Source organism: Acartia tonsa, chromosome 12, assembly GCF_053477335.1.
Source record: "Acartia tonsa isolate MP-2025a chromosome 12, ASM5347733v1, whole genome shotgun sequence".
Classification (NCBI taxonomy): domain Eukaryota; kingdom Metazoa; phylum Arthropoda; class Copepoda; order Calanoida; family Acartiidae; genus Acartia; species Acartia tonsa.
The window spans coordinates 1,970,801-1,996,631 of NC_137271.1; the positions used below are offsets into that span (position 1 = coordinate 1,970,801).

At 32.4% G+C, this 25,831-nt stretch overlaps 2 long non-coding RNA genes across 2 annotated transcripts; both read left to right on the plus strand.

The window, feature by feature from the left end:
• Positions 1–17,195: 17,195 nt before the first annotated feature.
• On the plus strand, positions 17,196–18,422 carry LOC145333927 (uncharacterized). The gene is made up of 2 exons (XR_013884653.1): positions 17,196–17,448; positions 17,705–18,422. It is a non-coding gene; the product is annotated as an uncharacterized LOC145333927 (long non-coding RNA).
• A 1,655-nt stretch (positions 18,423–20,077) lies between these two features.
• On the plus strand, positions 20,078–21,172 carry LOC145333714 (uncharacterized). The gene is made up of 2 exons (XR_013884584.1): positions 20,078–20,160; positions 20,960–21,172. It is a non-coding gene; the product is annotated as an uncharacterized LOC145333714 (long non-coding RNA).
• Positions 21,173–25,831: the final 4,659 nt, after the last annotated feature.

A 25,831-nucleotide genomic window follows, 5' to 3' on the forward strand; every position in this document is an offset into this window, starting at 1 on the left:
GCATCCGTTTTATCTAAGTCAGAGAACGTTTATAGAAAAATACTAGTTATTTATCGTATTATAGGCAGCTTTCCGCGGAAATTAAAATGAAAAACTTTAAAAAACCAGATTTGTTAGCACGGGCCTTCTGTTAATAATTTTATGATTTTCATATTCGTATAAAATTGTCTATAATACGATGCAGGTATTTTTTAGTATGACTAAAAACCGGTTCTAATCTAGCGCATATCAATCAATTTCAAAGCCATACTGGAAAAGCTTACTTGTTTCTTGACAAGTATTATTAAGGTATGACATTTAATTCAATGATTAATCGACAATACCTATCAAAAACCTTTCTTTTTTTTGCCTAACCTCAAGAGAATCTTTACTCCTTAAGATAAAACAAAATTGGCTGCCGTATTATATGAAAAAAAACGCTCACAAATTTTACAAAAGGCGCCGATTTTTAAAGCCGCGTGCGGTTTTTTCTTTAAATCTGCTACTATATCTCTTTTTTCTCTCTTAATTTTTCCTTGTCTCTCTCTCTTTCTTATTCTCTCTCCTTCTCTCTCTCTCTCTCTCTCTCTCTCTCTCTCTCTCTCTCTCTCTCTCTCTCTCTCTCTCTCTCTCTCTCTCTCTCTCTCTCTCTCTCTTCCTTTATCTCGTGTTCCTACTGTGTGCTAAAATGATTAAATTTAAGTTTTCTTTGAAACCCACCAATAAAAGGACTTCTAACACGACCTCCCCTCATATTTTATTTTAGTTTTTTTTTTGGGAGGGGGGGGAGGATTTTTTTTCACAGTAACTATAAGAAGCTACATAGTACATTGTAAAGGAGAACTATATCGGTTTCAGCAGTTAACAGTCTGTCTGTCTAATGCTACAGATAGACTGACAGACACAAATCATGTTACTTTTATGTATGGACAATTTGCTAAAAAGCATTTTTTAAAACAATGTAAAAACATTCAAATTTTTTTTATAAAAAAATATTTAATTCTTTGTTTATTTAATCTCTTTTATCTTTGCCGCTTTTTTTCTTCTTATTTTAGTTTTTTACCATATTTTAAATTGATATTTTATTAAGTAGCTTATTATAGAAAGTAGGGGAGGGCAAAGGGGGTGTAGTACCCCAACATGTAATACTTATTTATAAAAAAGGACTTTTTCACGGAACATTAACGAACCCACTCAAAAATAGCTAAAAACCTGCCTTGTACCAATGATATACTTGAAAATTGTTGAAAAACACATAGACAATCATACATCTTGTTACTTTAGTATTGGATAATTTTTTCGTTGATTTAAATTATTATTTCTTGATTGGGTCTAAACTTCTCCACCAATAATTAAATCCTCAGAGGTGGTAATTTAATCATCTATAGTCCTATATTATTACTTGGATGTTGCATCAGTTTTACATGTACTCTCATAAAGCGATGCTCACAGCTGGCTAAAATAGCAATAACCCCCAGACATCCCTTTTACCCCATCCCCATTAACGAACTGACCAATATAAGAAACCTAAATTGACTACAAATTTTCCCCTGTCAATAAATCCACAAATTCTATATCCATTGTCCTATCCCGGATCACTACCCCCACTATTATTGCATATTGACAGGTGTTGTCTTAACTTTGAATAATTGACATCCTTGTTAGGAATAAAGGGATAGATCAATGGAGAATATATTAATCCTCTTCCCAAAATGCTTTGATAGCAATAAAGCAGTCCTATTATATAAAGTAGTAAGGTTTTTTTTGTCTGTAGCTTAAAATTTCTATAACTGCTGAAGAGATTGAGTTTTCCACTTTATGGAAGCTACTTATAGGTTCGTTGATGGTTTTAGGCTATTTATCTAACATGAAGTATGATTTTTGTCTGAGGCAAAAGATATTAAAAAATGCTAGCCGGAATCATATGTACTTTTGAAGGAAGCTTCATAAATAACTTGTAGTGGTTTTAGGCTATTTTCCTGACCTGCTCTTTTTCACCTTCAGGCTAGGTGCTAAATACTAACTCTGTGAAGTATTTCATGAGCCTAACATAGCAGTTGACTAAAACCCCAAAGGATTAATTCTTTTTGCGTACACAGGGTTTTGTCAGGGCAGTATAAAACTTTTAGAGTTGGTGTTGACACCCCCCGCCCCCCCCCCCTCCCTTCTGCATGCTTATGGATGCAATAATACTAATAAAAAAGAGAGCGATATAATTTTCCATTGTCCTATCCTTGTCCCTGCTGGCTTGTTATTGTTTTGAGTTAAACATTTATGAATTCTTTTTTGTCATATTTATATTGATGTATAGACAGTCTAGCACGTGACACTAGAGGCAGGAGGGAGGGGACACTGGGCTGTTTATTACACTAGTCCCCAAAGTTTAATGATAACGTTTTCTTATTCGTTGTGGACTTTTGTTGAATCTTGATTCTAAGCAGTTCAGCCAGTAAGTGTAATCTCCAGAAGGGGCTATTTTATATATCATCATTGGGGATGTACATCAATGTATCGGCCAATGTCTGAAATGTCAAGCAAAAAAAGAGTTTTGTAATCTGTAATTTATTTTATAGGTTTATAAAGCTATTTTAGGCGGATTACTAAATTTTAGAAAACTCTTTTTATTCTGAATTCTTATTCCTGTAAATGAGATTTAATAAGGAAGGGGAAAAATCATTTAGCATAGTTATATCATATTTCCATTGCATACCTTTGTAGCAGAGTAGTTGGTTGTTTGTTGCATTTTTAGACAGGGATCTAAAGAGATAAGACAATGGCCCGATGAATTGATGTACATTCCAAATAATGATACACAATGTTACCAGTTCTGTAGATTACAACAATTAGTGGTTGAAACGTTCAGACACTCAACTAAATGAACAAATCAATCTTATTTCATCTATCTATCTATCTATCTATCTATCTCTCTATCTATCTATCTCTCTCTCTATCTATCTATCTATCTATCTATCTATCTATCTATCTATCTATCTATCTATCTATCTATCTATCTATCTATCTATCTATCTATCTATCTATCTATCTATCTATCTATCTATCTATCTATCTATCTATCTATCTATCTATCTATCTATCTATCTATCTATCTTTCTATCTATCTATCTATCTATCTATCTATCTATCTTGTCTGTAATTAAGTGTCAACTAAGGTTGAGTGAAAATATAATTTACCAAAAGCATTTCCTTCAAATAACTTCCGATTTAAACCTTTGACTAAATATAGCAAAGAGCTTCTTGGATTTCAATTTTTGTGTCATATAAAGTAAAGAGTTAAGCTTTCCCGGGGAGCTTCTTATCTATAAATTAGGATAGCTTTAGGTTTTTTTGGCCTTTAGATTCTAGAGGCTTATCATAATGAGTAATAACCTAGTAAATATGACGACTTGATTTTTTGCTGCCGCCAAATAAGAAGAAAAAGTGATATTTTCCCTCAAACTGCAAAGCGAGCACAGAACCCCCCTATCCTCTAATTAATTGAAAATAACAACCTTTGCTGGATGACCTAAATCTAACCTGATCATAAGTAATAAACAAACAAAAGAAAAACTACCCAACTCTATCATTTTCAATATATTTCAAGTGTTTAACCAAACAATTTTATTGGTATTCTAAACACACAAACAATACATGATGATAGCCAATATAATTAATATTTAGTTTGTGCTTGATATTCCCTTCTCCCTATAACAATGTTACATACACATACAAGATAATTTAATAAGTAAAGATTTTTCACATTTCCCCTTTTTCAATTTGTGGAGGATGCAAATAATTTTAATCTCTTGAAAGACTTTCTAAAACTAATATGACATGGGAGAGAGTGTAAATCATATAGGTACCAAAAGTTTTATAATCACAGTTTCATTGGCTTAACCCCTAACAGTCGGGCCCCTTGCCGCACCTTAATCGGTCGCCCCCCCCCCTATTATCTCAGTTCCTATTAGAGCTATAGGGCTAAATTTTTTTGTGCAAGTCTCCTGTTTGATAATGAATTTCCGACCTTTTATAAGTCTAAGTCAATTTTCGCTTCCTTCATCCTTTTATTTAACAACCTTTGTTTTTAGGTCCTTTTTTACGTAAAAAATTCAAACGGCTGTAATTTTCTTATTTTTGAAGCTAGAAGAAATTTTTTTTGCAGAAAATATTTATCTTCATGTAAATTTTATATTAGAAATATCAAAATATAAATTTCAGCGGCCGCAGCTATATTTGGCAGCTGCCAACCGCCACAGTCGGCAGTTGGCGGGAAAACGGCGGCGGATCTTTATGAAATTTTAATACGTTATGTAGACATGTAAGAAAAGCTTACGTTTAAAATTTGAAGTCTCTAAGTCAAAAATTGCGGCCACAGTAGCCTTTTATATTTTAGTATTTTGGTTAGATAAAATGCTTTGTTTAAGACAAAAAAATATTTTTGCTCTTTACCTGTGCCCGCCAGGATGGAGATATTCAAAAAATTCCAACTTTCAGTTATGTGTCATACCCATACTTAAAAAGTCACACATTTCCGGCATTAATAATCAGCCGGATATCCGGTATCCGGTATCCGGCCAAAAAAGTATCCGGCCCAACCCTTCTATTGGCCAGTTTGTTTATTTAATAGGAGGGGAGGGGATGTATCTTTATTTAGCTAGCTGAGAGTAACACTTTATTTGAGGACATGAAAATCTGGTGCAACATCAAAGTAATAATCTAAGTATGTATAATAAAGAAAAGATGAATTTTTCACCCTCCCGACTGCGTTTCCGAATACCTTTTACAATACATATATCCGATTTTAAACATTTGACATATTTTAAAATATTACTCTTATCTTGTAAAAATTATGGTAATGGCTAGTAGAATTAAAGTATTTATTCAAGGATTTGTTAAAGTAGTTAGATGTGTGTGTTTGTGTTTGTGTGTGTGTGTGTGTGTGTGAGGGGTTTATGTGTGTCTTGAAAGATCTCTTAACCAATTCACAGAGGGAGGGGACAACTGTCTTTAAATTTTACGTAACCAAGAGTTTATAAACTAGTTCTGCCATTCGTTGTCTTAAAAACTTGATCCCTACATATTAGGTAAGACTGTTCGATTTTTAAAAGCGAAGCTTTTCTATAATTATTAAAAGCGAAGCTTTTCTATAATTAGGGTCGGTCCGTCCGTCCGTACGTCCGTAACGGATAGCTTTTTTCGTTAATTTAGGCATGTAAGAATTGTCCTTTCGATTTCAAATTTTGCATGGTGATTCCTTTAATAGTTAGGTAAGATTTAGAAAGCGTAGCAACTCTATAATCATCACCAAAATGTCCGTACGTCCATTTTAAACATGTTGATTTTTTAACTTTTTTTAACAACAAATTGATCTGATTTTTGGTATATTGATTCCTGGGACAACAAAGTATAATGTAATCAGCGAAGCAACTCTATAATCTTTTTATTCAATGTTATCATACAGAACAACCCTCTTTTAATATATAAAACTTACCAAATTGTTGAAGGAATCGAAATGCAATGCTGTAAATAAAAGGAACAGTTCTATTTTGCCTTAATTATTTTTTTTTTTGAGGGGGGGGGGGGATTTTGGTTCCTAGATAATGATATATACAAAGCATCTCTATAATCAAGTCTTTAAATGTAAGTATTTCCATATAGGGTATTTAAGTTAATTTTGAATTGATTTTTGTTGAAATTTTTCTTCAAACTTTTAATCATGTTGAATGTTAAAAGCGCTGTTACTCTATATTTGTTAGTGTTTGTTTTTAAGATTTTTGAGCTTAGCGTTTGTGGATGTTGTCATCCTTGTTTACACACATTATCATTTACGACAAATTATAGAAAATCTTTCAGGAGTCTGAAGGGATAAGACAATGGACAATAAATTGATGTACATCCCAAATGATGATACACAAAGTTACTCCTTCTGTAGATTAAAAATAGTGATTTAAAAGTTTGAACACTCAACTGAATTAACCAACCAATCAAAATTCAATAAAGTCCCCAACGTTTTTAACCCAACGAATAAGAAAACGTTATTATAAACCTTTGGGGACTAGTATAATAAACAGCCCATTGTACCCCCTCTCTCTTAAATAGAATAATGAAAAATTATATGAAAATAGGAAAGAGAAAAAATAAGTAGGAACTAAACGTCAAAACACACTTAACATGACAAAAACAATGTTATATATTCTTCACTAAATTCAATCAAGGATGAATTTGTCTACTAGTAGCTGTTTCATTTAAGAGTAGGTATTATGAATCAGAGAGAGTGAAAGATAGCTAGATAAATATGGAAAAAGAGGGAGAGAGAAAGAAAGAAAGATATATATCTATAATACAAAGTAGCTTGATGTCTGTCCGTCTGTCCGTCTGTCCATCTGACCGTCTGACCGTCTGACCGTCTGACCGTCTGTCCATCTGTCCGTCTGTCCGTCTGTCTGTCTGTCCGTCTGTCTGTCTGTCCCTTAAGATCTCGGTAACCACTGAACCGATCGAATTCTACTCTTCAGGGAACATACCTACTGGACCTGTGGTGGTTTTAGGCTATTTTCTTGGGGGGTGGGACACCCCCAACCCCCCAAAAAATAAAAAAAATCCAACCCCCCCAAATTTTTTTTTTACATTTTTTTGTAAAATCTCAGTAACTGCTGATCAAATTGGGCTCTACCCTTCTGGGAATATACCTACTGGTCCTCTGGTGGTTTTAAGCTATTTTCTTGGGGGGTGGGACACCCCAACCCCCCCAAAAATAAAATAATCCCCACTTCCAAAATTTTTTTTTTTTAATTTCTTTTAAACAAAAACCAGTAATTGAGGTGGGGGAACCCCACTGCAACATGGGGCGAAGCCCCATGAATCCCCCCCCCCCAAAAAATCAAAATATTTTTTTTTAATTTTAATTTTTTTTGTATGCGAACAACCTAGGTCTAATTTTTACGAATTGAAATTTTTGTATATACGGCAAACAACCTGGGTTTAATTTGTACAAATTAAAATTTTTGTGCATAAAGCGCAAAACCTGGGTTTAATTTTACCACAGAGTAATTAAACAAAGAATAATTTTTTGAATATTCGGGTTCTCCTTAACAGGGTAGATTTTCATAGGTTCCGGGAAGGTTTATAATTATTTTGGGGGAGGGTATCGCCACCCTCCCAAGAGAAATCACAAAAAATCAAAAAAAAAAATACGTTCTCGATTTAACAAAGAGATTCCAACGAAACATTAACGTCAAACGCAACATAGACATATTTTAAATGTAAAAAAAAACTTTTAAAGTGCCACTAGAGGCCTAGAGAGAGAGAGAGAGAGAGAGAAAGAAAGAAAGAAATTGAAAGAAAGAGAGAGGGATAGAATGAGAAATTTAAAAAAGAAACAAAGAAAGAGAGATAAAAAGAGAGAGGGATAAAGATAGAAAGATAGATAGATAAAGACAGAAGAATAAAGAAAGATTGAGAGATTGAGAGAGAGAGAGAGAGAGGGAGAGAGAGAAGGAGAGAAGAAGTAAGACATAAGAAAAAGAGAGAGAAAGAGATAGGGATAGTGAAAGAAAGAAGGAATAAAGGAGAGAGATAGAGAATGAGAGACAGAGAGAGACAGAAAGAGAGAGAGAGAGAGAGAGAGAGAGAGAGAGAGGGAGAGAGAAAGAAAATAAACAGAAATATAGAAAGATACATCTATTATGTCTTACATTAATTTTTGGTGAATATTTTCCCCTGAATTATTTGATATTTTGCAGGGCAGAACAGTTAAGTAAAGTATTCAAAGAGATGTTCATACATTTTAACATAGAAAATAATAGTAGGATTCACCAAAAAAGGTTCTTAAAAAACCACTTAAAATTTTCTATTACATATTGTATATAACTACTCTGAAGGCAATTTTGTAGACCTAACCCTTATTAATAGCCTAAAACCTGCCCTTAATCAAATCTGAGGTTAACCAAAAGGCATTAGAATAAAAAGTATTCAACATTTAGAATCAAAATAAATGGTAATGGCTTTCATATTACCGATCTAGAGATATTGGACTGTAAATTACACTGGTACCCAAGGTTTTAAACCACGTTATCACATTCGTTAGCTCAAAAACTTTGGGTACTTTTTTCGAAATCTAATTGATTGGTTCCAAACTATAAGTGTCCAAACTTTTTAAAAGATAATTGTAATCTACAGAAGGGATAATTTTATTAGGAGACGTTTATTTTGTACTACTTTTAATTTTTTAATTGGTTGTTTTGTTTGTATTACACTCTACTCTACTATACTACTATCTGGGGAGTAATTTGAATGAAATTTATCACTCGTCTTATGACAAGTTCAAGAGACATTTTAGAGCATAATTGCTTAGCTTTCAAGAGAAGCTCTTTTGGGTTATTTTTTTAAGATAGCAAAAGTGTTGTCTTTTTTTGTGAATATTCCCCTAATTGATGAGCATTTATAACTCACTTTTTCCATTTATCCTTGATATGGCTATTGCTTTTATCTTAGGAAATACTTTATTCTACGGCTATAATAGACATGCTTCTGAATTTTTCTATGAAGATTCGATGTATCCATTTTTGTAATTGAGTGACAGATACTAAAAAATGTAAGTTTCTTTTATATGTTCTTTACATAATCGGATCCTATCATAATTAAATCATTTTATACATCAACCCTTTAATTTTTTGCTTTTTTTTGTTGAATTTTAGTTATATATAAATGTAACAGCATGTCTTGTGTTTGTGTGTGTGTCTATCTGTGTGTACCGAGGAATCTCGCATACCGATGAACTGATATTGATCACCTTAACAATGTAGCTTCTTATAGGTCCAGAGAAGGTTTTTTGGGGGAGGATGCCGCTATCCTCCCACTGTAAATCTCACTTACAAAAAATGACAAACCCCCCCCCCCAAAAAAAAAAATAATAAACTTATCTTTTCTTTAAAATCTAAAGTTCAAAATTAGGGGGCGATTTTCCCCAATGTCTCCAATTGCCTCTAGGGGCGTAACCAATAGTTTCACATTAAAAATTACAAATAAAATTAAATAGTAGAGCTTCCTTTTAATGTGAGTATATTAAAATTGCTGCAAGTCTCAAATAATTCATAATCTAAATGGTTTGTGAAATTTTAAAATTTCTAATTAATTTGAGAGTATTTAGTGACCAATTAATATTATATTTCTTTCTTAGTCCAAATCTGTGAGAAAATTCATTTGGGATGGAGGGGACATTGGACTGTAAATTATACTGGTACCTAAAGTTTATAATTAAGGGCTCTCATTCATGTCCAAACTTTTCACCAATAAGTTTAATCTACGGAAGTGGTTATTTTGTCTATTGTAATTGGTGGCGTTTTTTCTGGGGATCTTAATGGATAAGACAATGTATCCTAAATTTATTTATACCTCGAATATTAATTATGATAACATTTTCTTTAGATAAAATTATTGGTAGAAAAATTTGGGCACTGCTGATTTGAACAAGATTTAATAAAAGTCCCCAAAGTTTTAAGCAAATAAATGAAAGAACATAATATTGTATAATGAATACAAGTTCTAAAGAAACATACAGATCTTTTAGTTCTTTAAAAGAGTTGCTACGCTTTCTAACTTAATTCTAAATTAATCGTAAGAGCTATACTTTAAGGATGGACGTACAGGCGCTAAATGTAGAAAAAGCTTTGCTTTTAATAATATAGAACACTTTTGTATTGTATTTAAAGTGTTAATTATGTGTGTAATTATCCTTGTTTGTTAAACAACAAGGATGATAACATCCATAAAAGCGAAGCTCTTAAACGGTAGGACAAAATTTTAGTAAATTTTAGTAAATTTGTTGAACAACTGCTTAAATACATTATACAGGATACTGTTTAAAGACATACTTACATGTTTAGGACTTGATTATAGAGATGCTTTGATTATATATACATTCAGGTACCGATTGTAGAGTTGCTACGCTTTTTAAATCCTACCTAACTACTACAGGAATCACCTTACAAAATTTGAAATCAATAGAATAATTCTAACATGCTTGAATTAACAAAAAGAGCTATCCGTTACAGACGTACGGACCGACCCTGATTATAATGAAGCTTCGCTTTTAAAAACCTCCTCCCAACACAAATTGTATTGTATTTTGTGAAGATTTAAAGAGGCAATTGTGTAGGTCCTTGGCAGGGGGTCATTGTTACCCTGTCATTTAGCTGGGGGCCCTCACAAAATACCAGGAAGATTGAACTGTTCATTACACTAGTCCCCAAAGTTTTATAATAACGTTTTCTTATTACTTTTGGGACTTTTATTTAATTTTGATTGGTTGGTTAATTAAGTTAAATTAAGTTTAATTGAGTCCAGACGTTTCAATCACTAATGGACAGAAGTGGTTATTTTGTGTGTCTTCTTTGGGGATGTACATTAATTTATCGTCCATTGTCTTATTCCTTTAGATCTCTGGAAAATATCTAAGGATCTTGAGGAATAAGACAATGGACGATTAATTGATATTTATCCTCAATGATGATAAACAAAGTTACCCTCTTCTGTAGATTATAAATATTGGTTGTAAAGATTGAACACTAACAAATCAATGTTAAAAAAAGGAACCAAAGTTTTTGAATCTACGAAAAATTTGTGTGGATATAAAAATTTGGGTACGATTATAGTTTACACTCCAATGTCGCCTACCCCCCCCCCCTTACGCTGTAGAACAGTTTATTAAAATAGTAATATTTGATACCCTCTATCGTACAGGAAATTACGCTGTAGAAAAGTTTATTAAAATAGTAATATTTGATACCCTCTATCGTACGGGAAATTACGCTGTAGAATAGTGTATTAAAATAGTAATATTTGATACCCTCTATCGTACGGGAAAATACGCTGGAGTAAAGTTTATTTAATATAGTAATATTTGATACGCTGTAGAGTATTGGACAATACGCAAGAGAATAGTATATTAAAATAGTAACTATTCATACCTTCTAGGGTACAAAACTGTACTGTAAAGAATAATTGAAACAGACACCAATCGTGCACACCTCTCATGGAAGTATTTCCAGCAATGGCTTGGTCGTTTTAGACAAAGATGAAAAGTTACTATTTATGCTCAGATTTATAGTTTTGATTTTTGTAATTATGGCTGACCATAGTTTTTATTTTTAAGGATCATGTTTAGCCCTAAACATCTTTAAAGTCATTTTTTTTACTAAATTTACATTTAAATTAATGTTTTATGGCTCTGCTTGGTATGTTTGTTGATATAATAAAATGTATATGTACATATAATAATCATATATTATAAACTGATCTTTCATCCAAAGTAAAACAGTTTCATACTCTACAGCGTATCAAAAATTATGATAGAGGGTATCAAAAATTGCGAAGGAGAGTATTAAAAACTTACTTCTACCGTATTGAATTTTATTCCCAAGAGCGTATTGGATAATACTCTACAGACATATACATTATTTAGTACTACATGTTACTCCACAGTACAATATCTAATACCCAATACAGTATTGAAAACTTCCTTGTATTGTAATGAGGTTTTTTTCCTATAATGTACAGATTGATACTATACATTAATGTGAAGAATATATAGTATTATCTGATGCTAAAAAAAAAATATATTTTTAACAGTGCAATTGAGTTAAATTAAGAAAGTTTCTGGAATGGTTTTATGCTATTCATGGTTTGAGGCTATAAGTGCAACCTACAATAAGATTTTAAAAAGAATATCATAGGGTATTTTATTAGGGCCCCATGCCTTAAGAGAAAGCCTAGAAAAGATCAGATAACATGGTTATTCTCAACTAAACCATCCAACAATCTATCTATCTATCAAATATCTATCGTCCCATCTCTCTATCTATCTTTCTGTCTAACTATCTACCTATCTATCTATCTATGACCTATCCATTTATAGTATAAAATAGTTTTTCTTAACTAACCATCCATCTGTCTATCTATCTTTGTCTAACCATCTACTGTCTATAATTGAAAATTGTTCTTCTATCTTTCCATCCGTCTAAAGAATAACATGGTTATTCTCTCAATTAACCACTCATCTATCTATCTATCAATCTGTCCAATAATAATACTTATCTATCTGCGTCTACTCGTCTATCCATCTATAGAATGACATGAAACCAACCATCTATCTATGTTTGTCTATACATCTATAATCTATCCATTTATAGGATAACATGGTTTTGCTTAACTATATATTTATCAATATACCAATCTTTCATTAGGAACACTGATTCCTAGGACAACAAGGTCCAATATATTTAAACCTAAGCATCTCTATACTCAAGTCCTACATATTTAAGCATATCCTAAAACAGAATCCTGTATTTAAGCAATTTGCAACAAAAATATCCTATTATATAAAGTAGTAAGCCTTTTTTGTCAGTAGTGAAGGATCTCGTTAACGCTGAATCGAAATGGTTCTCCTTTACAGTAAGGCTTCGTATATGTTCTGAGATGGTTTTAGGCTATTTTATTTTTATCAATAAGTCTGCGTATGGTTTTAGGCTATTTTTTCTACTGTTCCTAATCCCTTCGTGTTAAGAGTCACTAGATGCTAGGGGCGCAGCCGCTAGGCTATAATACAAAGTAGAAGGATCTTTGTCTGTCTGTCCAAGATAAATCACAAAAAAATCTTGAAATTTTTTTTTTTACGTAGAGGCTTGAACGTAACTTTGAAAATAATTACATATTTGAAACAAAAACATTTAAAGCGCCACTAGAGGCCTCTAGTAATATATATAGAATAAATATGAAGAAATTGGATTCATTCTTGGATTAAAAGCATCCGTTTGTTAGGAAAAAAAATTTTCAACACATTTTTAGCCAATTAAAAAAATCAGTTTTAAATTGCAACAAGAACAATTGCGCCAAAGAGTAGCTAAGATTCCTCAATAATTTCATAAATTGCCATTTCTTTGTTATTCTCTTTTAGTTAATAATCGTATCGTATTATAGACAGCTTTCTGCAAATATTATATTATCAGGGCTAACAAAATTAATTTTTAATGATTTTATTTAAATATTTGTGGATAATTGTCTGTAATAGGATGTTGTACATGATTTTTCAGTATGACTTAAAAACCTGTTATAATCTATCGGATATCAATCGGTTTTGAAGCAATACTTGAAAAGATATTAACCCTAGGGGTAAAATGAACTCTACCGAATTTTTTTGAGGAGCATGGGAAACGTCTTATCCCATTCACCCCCCCCCCCCCGTCTCTCTCACATCAAACATTAGGCTGTTAAAAACTGATTGATACACTTATTGAGTAGTTTCGAAGGGTACCAAAAGCAATATCTAAAAATTTTGGCTCCTGTTAAATTTTTGTTCTGAGACTTTTTTCTCGTTTGGTCATTAATACGTCTGGCTAGTTAAGTCAAATTTAAAAGCGGATTCTATGGACTTTAACATCTCTATTATGACATAAGGGAGCATATTTTCTAAGGTTTAAATCGTCTTGTGATTCTGTGCTGTTTAATATTACAAGACCCGTACTCTAAGTCAATTTTAAGGCAGTACTAAAGTGATAACATCGAAAGAAATGGTATTTCTACAAAATAACCAACGATGAAATAAATATAGCAAATATTTTACTGCTAAATTGAATTGGATTAAGTAGTTTTATATGTTATTGTTTGAAGTTTAAAAAAAAAAAGAACATGAACCCTTTTTTACGCCCCTATTATCTAGGGACTCTGCATTCAAGAGGTTAAGATTTGTCAGTAAAACCCAGCTTAAACATAAAAAGCCTAAAACCATACTGTAACCAATGTTCCTTAAAAAGGAGAACTCAATCAGTTTATACAAAAAACATTACTTCTCTATTAATGAATTTCTTATTTTTTTATATTCTAAAACTGTTCAGAGATTTTTTTGTGACACACAGTTAGAATGTATGAACATTTGATAAGATCTGACCATCAACAAAACGTCGTTGAAATCTATCACTGTAATAGTATTTAAAAATAGCAAAGCCCAGGTTCTACGAAGTACCAGAAAATTTCACCCTTTTTACCGGAAAAGTGGTAAAGCTGGTCAATCTGGTAAATCTTACCAGTTTCGTGGTAAATTTTACCAGCAAAAATGTTAGCCAAGAAATTAGTAAAATTTTACCATTTTTTTTGTAAAATTTGACGAAACAAAAAACCCCGTTTTTTGTGTTTTAAATTAATTACAGCTCTTCATAATCAATTGTAGTACTTTAAAATAATGATTTCTATACAATGAAGCCTAAATTTAAATTTTTTTTTTTTTAAATTTTACCACATTTGGAAGTTTTACCAAAAATGTGGTCAATTTTACAACTTTATTTTTCAGGTTAAGTCCGAATTTTCGGACTTAGACAAAAAAACGCAATTTGGTCAATTTTTACCAAAAAGTTGGTCAAATTTGACAAGGTAAATTTTTAGGCCAAGTCCAGATTTTTGGACTTTGACAAAAAAAAAAACTTGGTAAAATTTGACCAACTTTTTGGTAAAAATTGACAAGGTTTTTTTTTTTAGGCTGAGTCCATTTGGACTCTGACAAAAAAAATGAACTTGGTAAAATTTGACCAACTTTTTGGTAAAAATTGACAAGGTAAATTTTTAGGCTAAGTCAAGATTTACTTTGGCAAAAAAACCCAACTTGGTAAAATTTTACCAAAAATCGGGTCAATTTTTACTTTTTATTGAATTCTTTCGCATAAAAGAAGCTAACTTTTTTTTTAAAACCTTGAAAATTATTTCATCATTTCTTTTAAAACATCCTCCCGCATCGTCAAAAATATATCAAATTTAATATTTACTTATTAGAGCTAGCTTCATACGAATTAAAATTAAAAGAAAAAAAATCCAGGTGTGTACGCAGATGTGCCGTGTGCATTTGAATTTATCGATTTTTCATCTTTAATATAAATATAAGCTTTCGTATATTCCCCTGAATGTTTCTAAAAGAAAGACAGAGATTTCGAATTATAGAGTAATTTCGCTACAAAACTTATATTTTTAAGATTTGAAATTTATGGCACCTCTGTGCGCGCATGCGCACTATTGATAAGCTTATGATTATTTGAATATAGAGTGCCAAAAATAATTATTAGTTTTGATTCAATTTAATCAAATATTTTGAATCAAGAAGTAAATTACTACTCAATTTTCTCTAAATATTTAAATTTATAGAATTTACAATTTTTGTTTGGAAGATTTTTTTAAGCAAGATGTTTAAAAATGTGGCATTGTGGAACAACAATGTTTCATGATTTCTATATTTATGTTGTCTTTGCCAACCGGAAATACCACCGAGATGGGTTTTTAAAAGATGAATGCCACATTTTTTCGGCGTTTTTTAGACATTGATTGATTGAACGTTGACGATAGAATTTCAAACAGAGTATATAACATAAAAATACTGAATTTTAAATTATTTTTTTAGCAATTTTTCTAATGTCTAACACAGCTCTAAAAAGATGCATTAATTAATATGCAGCAAAAATGGATTGAAGATAATCTTTTTTTTCTATGAAGGCCGTACCATCAAAAGCGAAATAATTAAATAAATCATTGTATACTCTTTTAGATTTCGCGAATGTCGCGCTTGTTATTCATAGCGTAAAAAATGTCGAAAAAACGCGGCATTATCTTTTAAGAACCCGGCCGGAAATATGGTTAACAACTATATATATTTAAATATTTTTTTTAATATTGAATGCACTATATTTTTTTATATTCTATCGAATATATTTTATATGTCATTACAAAACTATATTACATTCAATATTAACATTAAAAAAAAATTACATCAATTTAAACTTTCGTAACCCTGTACTTCTTTAGTTGGCTAGAGGCTTCAGTTCTATTTAAACCACGCTTGATCTATCAGGTAAGTGGGGATATTATCCTTGGGGGCGACGGATCGTAATGACGTATTGATTTTATTACAGCATGCCCAAAAGGTAAAAGTTGCTAAATGTAATAAAGAGTAATCCGGTAGATAGGAACCGGTTCTCATCAATACGAAAAAACTATGTCTAGCATCGAATTATATCCAGCTTTCTACGAATATAAAAAAGTACAAAGATTAAAAAGTACATAAGATTAAAACTAGTTTAAATTGTTTTAACCTTATAATTGTACATTCTATATCCGCGGAAAGTTGTTTATAATACGATGCAAGAAATAACTATTAAAGGATTGTTTTTTTCTTCTTGAAATTGAAATTGAAAAAATTGAGAAAAAAAATTTCTAAGAGGATAACGCCCGAAATATTTCATAAATGGAGGAACATACTGACCAATATCTTAACCCTTACAGATCGGGGGGGGGGGGTCATATTGACCCCCCCCTCTAGTTTTTTTAATGTCATTTTTTTGTAGGTAAGATGGAGAGCTGTGACTTCATGACTTTTTAAGTTTAGTAATTATGCGTAGGCAGGAGTTGATTTTATTAGGATATCTGGTCTGTGTCGGTCGTGGTGTCCGGTCAAAGTCGGTTGGGTAGCACCAAAATTTAAAAAAAATTCTAAATAAATCTTAATTTCTACATTATGACTTTTGTGTATAAGGTAGAAACCTAAAATTTTTTTGGTGAATACTGAGATATCAATGACCTTATGAGAAAAGTGGTGTTATGACCGTTTGACCACACCCTGACCGACTTTATGACCGATTTTTGTCCGGCTTTTACTACAGACATATATCATGAATATCGTGGCTTCTATTACAGTTAGAGACCTATAAATTTTTTTGATGAATTCTTGAGCAACAATATACAGATAAAAATATTAATTGGCGCCGCCAACCGCCGTTTTACCGCCGTAACCGCCGAAAATGGCGGTTTCCGTTATTTGCCGTTTTTCGGCGATGATCAGAAAAAGTAATTTTTTTGTTATGAAAAATAAAAGTTCGTCCTAAAATTTGATCATCCTAGCTGCAAAATTGGCCGCTCTACAGCTGTTTTAAAATTTAGCGGCTGGCCGCTAAAAAGCGGCTAAGGAGCGGCCTGACTGCTATGACTAGAAAAAGTAATTTTCTCTAAAAATACACATGAACCACCAGAAAAAAATTTTACGTCTTTATCTGTAACAGAAGCCAAGATAGAGGGGGGGGTCAATATGACCCCCCCCCCCCCCCGATCTATTAAGGTGGGAATAGGGGCCCGATCTGTAAGGGTTAATACTATAGCAAACTAAATTGGCGGCAAAAAAATCCCCTGTTACAATCCACAAAATCTATATCCATTCCAACTCATCCATTTTTTTTTGCTTATTGCTAAAAATGTTGTCTTTGTAGAAAAGCTTGCTGGAGCCACAGGCAACAGGAGCTGCAGATCTGCAGGCAGGGAAGCGGCGAATCAACAGTGAGCCGCCGGCTGTAGCAGCGGCTGCTGACATTTTGCCGGCTAAACGAGCCCGGGCTCCAAGCGCTAAAATGAAGGAAGCGGATGGGGATGGACTTTGGAAAAAAATTGCAGGTAATGCAAGAAATGATTACCTAAATCAGCAGATTTATCTAACGAGATAATACAATGGGCAATAAATTCAAAAAAAATTCCCCAAACTTGTTCAGCCAACGAATGAGAAAACGTTTTTTTAACTAACAAAAAAATGTAGGTATATATTCCTTGAAAAACACAACCTTGGCGGTTCTGAGGTTAACAAGATAGACAGACAGACTTCATTATACTATTATAGATGTAATTTTTAAATATTTAAATCTGTAAATTTTAGGATCTGAAGAGTCTAACAGAGCAAACAATGTGAAGACAATGAAAGCCACCAGGAGAAGTGCACCAGCACCCGGCACTTCTGCAACTATAATGCCGAAAAATCCAACTGTATCTACATCTAAGGTCAGTATTTGGAACTTCTACTGTAATTATGTCAACTGTAATTACAGCTAAAAACGATGAAAACTTAAAAAGTAACTATTAAGTTGATCCTACTTCTAAGTTCTAAGCATTGATTTAATCTATTAATGAATTATTATTACTTACCATTTGACTGACATCTACTTTCTTGGGTAGGTTTCTAGGCCATTTTGACAGGGATGTTTGTTAAATAATATGAATGATTACATTGCCGGATATCCGGCCCAACCCTATTTTATATTTTAATTGGTTTCTATTTCTTTACATAATACTCTTTACCCGCTCCAAAACGTTTTCAAACGGTTCTAGCCGGTAGTTGCTGGTACTAGAAATCTAAAAAAATGCGTTTTTGTATCATTTCACATGATTTATGCCATTTAGTGCCATTTATACATTGATTACGAGATGGTTGCATTAAAAAAACCCGTAATGGATTTTTTATCGGGTACTGGAAGGAATCTAAAGCTGCGTTTTTTTCTTCATATTTTTACAGTAGCTTTTTCTCCTTTATTTTATAACCCTTACTCAACCTAACCTAACTTTGTTAAAATTTAAAATATATATTTGGGCCAAAAAACTCAAGTCGCTATTTTTAGCCTAACAAGGGTAGGGGGGGGGGGGAGTTCTGACACATTTGCGTAAACCTGGTGTATAGGCTTAATCTTTGGACTGAGAGGATAGGTTATTAGGGATAAAATCGTTCTTATATGATGAATTTCCCCCAGATTTAAGATTTTTTGGATAGGCCTCCAGGTTCCGGAGCTCCAGGCCTCCAGGTGGTCCTTCAATAGGTATGTAAGGGGGGTTTTAATGCAACCATCTCGTAATCTGTGATTAAATGGCACTTAGAATTCGAATTTCGATCTGAACTTTGCCCCAAGAGGTGATAAAGTAGGTAAATTCCCTGAAGAGTAGAATCTGATCGGTTCAGTGGTTACCGAGATCTTAAGGGACGGACGGACGGACTGACAGACAGACAGACAGACAGACAGACGGACGGACAGACAGACAGACATCGTTCTACTTTGTATTTTAGATTAGATATTTAGTAGGGAGGGATGGGACATTGGGCTGTAAATTACACTAGCCCCCAAAGTTTTTTTGAGGTGGTAGGTATTTTTTTGGTGGGGGGTTATTTTACATTTTTTTTAAATATCTTAAAAAGAAAATAGCTTAAAGCCATCAAAGGACCAGTAGGTATATTCCCTGAAGAGTAGAGCCCAATCGGTTCAGTGGTTACTGAGATCTTATGCTTCAGACAGACATCGTTCTACTTTGTATCACAGATGTTAAATAAAAATGTACAATAATAAGATTAAAACCAGTTTATTTTAGCCATGAGATGCCTAATGCACTGCACTGGCTAACATTTTAATATTATAATTGTACATTTTTATATTCGTCTAAAACTAGATATAATTCAATACGCTACAGGTTTTTTTTCAGTATGGCTCGGAACCGGTTCTAATCCAGTGGATATTATATATAGTAATCGGTTTCGAAGCCATACTGGAATAGTTATTTCTCGTATCGTATTATAAACGGCTTTCTGCGGATATAGAATGTACAATTATAAGATTAAAACTAGTTTTTTTAGCCCCGTGGTGCTAAAAAAACTAGTTTTAATCTTGTGATTGTACATTTCTATATTCGTAGAAAACTGGATATAATACGATGCTAGACATAGATTTTTCGTATGGATGAGAACCGGTTCCTATCCACCGGATTCGAATGAATACAAGAAAAGATTTTATCATAAATGTACCTAAAGTGTTTGTGTTCATCCATTTCTGCAAATCTTCAACACTGTAACATGAGATGCCTAATGCACTGGCTAACAAAACTGGTTTTAATATTATAATTGTACATTTTTATATTCGTCTAAAACTAGATATAATTCAATACGCTACAGGTTTTTTTTTTCAGTATGGCTCGGAACCGGTTCTAATCCAGTGGATATTATATATAGTAATCGGTTTCGAAGCCATACTGGAAAAGATTTTATCATAAAATATACCTTAAGTGTTTGTGTTCGTCCATTTCTGCAAATCTTCAACACTAACAGTGTAAATTATTGCAATAGTACAAACTGCAAAACCTTTAAAAAATACTGTATAGGTACACATTTACAAAAGTCGTTTTGCAAATATATACGCTTTATGAATTATTAACCCTTGACATATTTAACCATTTATATCTTATAACTATATATTAATAACTATTTTGTCTGTCGTAGAAGTTGAGATAACATGGAGAAAGAGGTGTTTAAAACAGCTGCCAGCAAAGATGCTTACATGCAGGGCATAGCTAATCTAGGTAAATCAATTTGAAATTATAGTGAAAAATGCGCCTTTAGAGGCCTCTAGAGGCACTATAATGAAGTGTATCGACCCTCCGCTTTACTTAAGTTTTAAATTGAAAAAAATAAAGATTTTTTGGTGTGTGTGTGTGGGGGGGGCGTAGCTACTCTTTGTTTTATTAAAATCTAAGGATCTTAAGGAATAAGACAATGGACGATAAATTGTTGTTAATATCCAATGATGATAAGCATTATCACCCTGATAGTTTGACAGACAATTTTCCATTAAAATAAAAAATTCTAAAATTAAAACCAGTTTTGTTAACCCAAAATATATATCTGAAGGCGACTGTGATCCTATTGTTTTTAACTAGCGGCTTCGCCCCTAGCCTCTAGGGGCTTTGCCCCAAGAGGTGATAAAGTAGGTAAATTCCCTGAAGAGTAGAATCTGATCGGTTCAGTGGTTACCGAGATCTTAAGGGACGGACGGACAGACAGACATCGTTCTACTTTGTATTATAGATTAGATATTTAGTAGGGAGGGATGGGACATTGGGCTGTAAATTACACTAGCCCCCAAAGTTTTAAAATAACATTTTCTTATTCTTTGGCCTAACAACCTTGGGTACTTTTATTGATTTTTTATTGGTTGGTTCATTAAGTTGAGTGTCCTAACATTTCAATCACTTATTGTAACTTACAGAAGGGGTAACGATGTGTATCATCATTAGAGATGAACATCAATTTATCAGCCATTGTCTTATCCCTTTATATCCCTGTAATTATCTAATTAACTACTGAGCAATTTTATTCCAGGTTGATATCAGTTATACGAGGGAATGGGGCCGGTGCCCAGCAAATCCAGGAGGTTGCGCAACAGTTTTCGGCCAGAGCAGTAGAATCAAGAACACTTGTGTGTTTGGCGGCGCACCCAAGGGTCCTCAGCTGCGCGACATTGAGAACGGCTGCTGATTATTAGAATTATTATTTTATGTTCAAGTTAAATAAATATAAAAATACAACAAAAAATTTTATAATTTTTTCTATTTTAAAAGCGAAGTTTCTCTATAATTAGGGTCGGTCGTTTTTTACCACTTTCTCACGATTTTTACCACCCGATTTTACCGCAATTTTCAGTCAAATTTTACCAGATTTCCGGTAAATTTTATCAATTTAGGACGAAAATATTACCAGGTGTTGACCAGTTTTACCACTTTTTCGGTAAAATCTTACAGAAATTTGCGGTAAGATTTTACCAAAAAAGTGGTAAAATTGGTCAAAATCTGGTATAAATTTGCGTCCTAAAATGGTAATATTTTACCGGAAATCTGGTAAAATTTGACCGAAAATTGTGGTAAAAAAGGTGGTAAAAACCGTGAGAAAATACCACAAAAAGTGTTTTTACCACGTTTACGGTAAAATTTTACCACCTTTTAAAACGTAAAGGCTGGTAAAATTTTACCGTAAAAGTGGTAAAAACTAGGTTTTTTTCTGGTATTATTTCAATCCTGGGAGCTACTCTGTAATTATTAAATGAAAAATCTATAATCTTTTCATGCACAAATGGGCGTTTTTCCCTTAAAGTGAACAAAATCCTTCTTTTTTTCAAATCATAATAGATTAGTTGAAATCAACAGTGTCCAAATTTTTCACAAAATAATTTTAATCTACAGCAGGGGTTATTTTGTTCATCATCATTGGGAATGTACAGTACAATTTATTGTCTATTCTATTATCCCCAAAGAACCCTGCTTTCTCTATAAGGGGACAGTATGAGTAGATTTTCTAGATCTATTTGATTTGGAGCATTCTGAAATGTTATCCTTGTTAAAAAGCAATGAATGGATTTCCATGGAATCGGGGATAAGATAATGACTGAAATATTAATGTCTTATTTGTAAAATCTGCTTTTAATAGCTGGCAAATATTGAGAAAAGAGGTTGTGTGTATTAATTTATTATCACTAGCGTCTATTTTCCAATTTTTTATTTAAAAAGAAAAAGTAGATAATTTTTTTGTTGGGGGAGGGGGTGAGGCAACATGGTACCTAATTTAAGAATTTCCTTGGCATATGAGAAGCTACATTGTAAAGGAGAACCATATCGGTTCAACAGTTCAACAGCAAGAACCTTTGATACAGACAGATACAAAATCATCCTGTTACCTTTTTATATACTAGCGGTCTCGCCCCTAGCCTCTTGGGACTTTGCCCCAAGAGGTATAATTACATCTTTTATTACCTGGAGATCACCAACTCCACCACTATTTTAAAACATTAAAAAAAATGGCGGAAAGATTTTTTGTTTTTCCCCCCAAGAAAATAGCCTAAAACCACCACAGGACCAGTAGGTATATTCCCTGAGATCTTAAGGGACAGACGGACAGACATCATTCTACATTGTATTATAGATATAAGAATTATTCTTTCTTCCCTGAAAGTTTTCACAAACCAATTTTCAATTTAACAGCTACCTAAAGTTACTTAAACTCATTATGTAAGCAGGGATCTTAAGGGATAAGACAATAGTGATAAATTGATTCACTTTCCAAATTGTTATTGTGTATTATTCTTTTAAAAAATAGTATTTCTTACGAGGGAGGGAACATTGGACTGAAAATTATACTGGTATAGTTATTTCTCACATCGTATTATAAACGGCTTTCCGCGGATATAGAATGTACAATTATAAGATTAAAACCAGTTTTTTTAGCCGGTGCCTTCGGCATTTTTATATTTTAGAAAGCTGGATTTAATACGATGCTAGACATAGTTTTTTCGTATGGATGAGAACCGGTTCCTATCCACCGGATTAGAATGAATACAAGAAAATAAGTTCTCTCATTCGTTGGCCTAAAAACTTTGGGTACTTTTTAATCTTGATTGATTGATTGATTCAAACTCGCATTGTCCAAAAGTAAAAGAAAATGTAGGATGTAAATAATTCATCGTCCATTGTCTAATCCCTTTTTTTTTGCTTAACTGTAATTGACTCAGGAAGGATTTATAGAGCCCAATTTGTTAATTTTAATTAGTTCACTTTGAGAAGATTTAAGCTCAAACGAAAATGAAAAACAATGAATTGAAATGAAAAACAAGTATTGGAAAAATGCATAACTTAACATTTGTACATGAATCAGAGGAAAGATTGATTTATCGTCCATTGTCTTTTCCCACCTTCATTTCCAAATAATCCCATCGTATTTTCCTAACCTTTGCCGCCCTCCCATAGAGGATAGGGGCGAAGTTACTAGTTATATTATAAAGTTTTTTTTTGTCTGAAGCTTAAAATTTCAATAACTACTAAATGGATTGATTTCTCCTTTTTAGGGAAGCCTAAAAAAGGTCATGGGATGGGTTTAGGCTATTTTCTGCCCCCTCTAAGAGCATAGCCCCTAGAATTTAAATGATTTCTGTTCGTTTACCGCCAAAAGAAATCTTGATATATTTTTAATGTCAACAATAAAATGATTGATTCAATTTTGAAATAAAACAGATATACTTAGATTTAATTATTTCATTTTGTTTGTCTTTTAATTTCCTTCAAGGTTACTAGAATAAGAATAATTAAAATACAGTTATTTTGAAAAGCGAAATTTTATATATTTTTGGTTAAGTTAGACGCAATAATCGTGACCATTTCCTTAACAATTTTAGTGTAATTTTGAAAAGTGTAGCGGACTTTTTAGTTAAGATAGTAATATTCTTAACTTACTTAATTTCTAAAGGAATAATTTTGCAAAGTTTAAAGCTAAAATTATAAATATGTATATTTTACATTTGTCGATCATTGCCTAAAAGTGAAAACATTCATTCATGATTTCTGTCAAAAAAAAAATAGCACAAAAATAAGTAAATATACAATATGTACTTGTATAATATGAAATTTTCTTGTATTTTGTAGGCATTGTCTATAAACCAATAAGGATCTTTCAGAATAAGACAATGTACTATAAATTGACGACGAACTCTTATGATGATAAACAAAATTACTCCTTCTATAGGTTAAAATTATTTGTTGAAAATTTTGTACACAGCCAGTTTGATCCATTTAATCAGGATTAAATAAATATTTTCATTTTTTTTCATTCATTAAAAGAATGCTTTTCTTTATTTAGGTTCGGTCCGTCATTACGTAAATAACGAATAGCTATGATCAATAATTTGGATATTTTTCAAACTATTCTAGGTCAATAGGGCATAATATTACAGGCTTAGCATTTCTATTATCAAGTATCAAAACTTCCATATTGATTATTCAGTACTCAAGCAATTATGCGATAGATAAATTTTTTCTCGTTTATTCGGATCTATGAGTTTTTGAGTTTTGCTTTTATGGATGTTGTCATTCTTGTTAATTTGCATACAAGCTTATGTATTCATTGATCAACTATTACATTGAAAGGGAAGGTTTGAAGCTATTTCAATCCATTTATATGATATAGAAATCAAAGGTTAGTTTAAATACAAAAAAAATTTAAAATATGTATACTATTAAATAACATTTTCAGTTAAAAACACGTTAAATGGCTAAAAAGTTAACGTTAAAATATTTTTTTTTCAGATACCAAATCCCTACCCGCGATGTGTACATAGTAGGGTAATTAAAAGTTTAATGAAATAGTAATTAGGCATTTGATTGATGGCTTCGTGGGTATGGGGGGGGGGGGGGAGGCATTCAAAGTAGGTAAGATTTTAGATGACGGGTCAGAAATGCCGTTTCTCTAAGTTGTACGCGTTCATACGCAATATTTGAAGGGTGACGCAAATTTCATATCATATAGTATCAAACCGCGAAAACTGAGATCTAAAATTTGCGTCTCCCTTCTGATATTGCGTATAACCGCGTACGATGTTGAAAAACGGCATTTTCTTACTCATCATCAGATTCTGAAAGGGGTAGAATGTTAAATAGGAAAACATATTTTCATTAAAGTGTCTATTCAAAACAACTCGTAAATTTTGAGATCTTAAGGGATAAGACAATGGACGATAAATTGGTGTACTTCCATAATGAGATAATCAAAATTACTCCTTCTGTAGATGAAAGATTTGGAAATTGCTAGTGTTAACCAACCAATCAAGATTAATCACAGATACATAAAGTTTGTATGGTAATGAATAAGAAAACGAGTTTTTTTAAACTTTGAGAATGTAATTTATGGTCTAATGTCTATGTCAATTTGTACATTGGCGTAATGCTTACAGTTTCGACAGAGAATTTTTTGTCAAGGCATTTACTCTATATTCACAATAGAAATAGATATATTATTACTTGGATCTTACACCAGATTTTCATGTTCTTTAATACATTGAAACACGCAGCGGGCTAAAATAACGATTCCCCCTTTACCCCATCTACTCCCCGGGCCTCCTACTAGAGGAACGAAATGACCAATAAAAAATGAGTTCCATGTTTGCAAGCTTTATTGGCGAAAATTTTTCACTGTAATAATATCCACGAGATTATACATCCATTACTATAGAGTTAATGTTTTTTTATTGGTTGGAATGTTAAAACACTAGAGTAACAATATTTGAATTTAAGATGGAATTTAATTTGAGATAGGTAGGAAGGTTATTCATTATATGCATAAAACAGGGTAAGCGAAATGGAAGTTAAACTTAATTTCTCCTAATTTTTCATGGATATAGGGACAGATTAATGGAATTTAATATTCAAGAGCTGA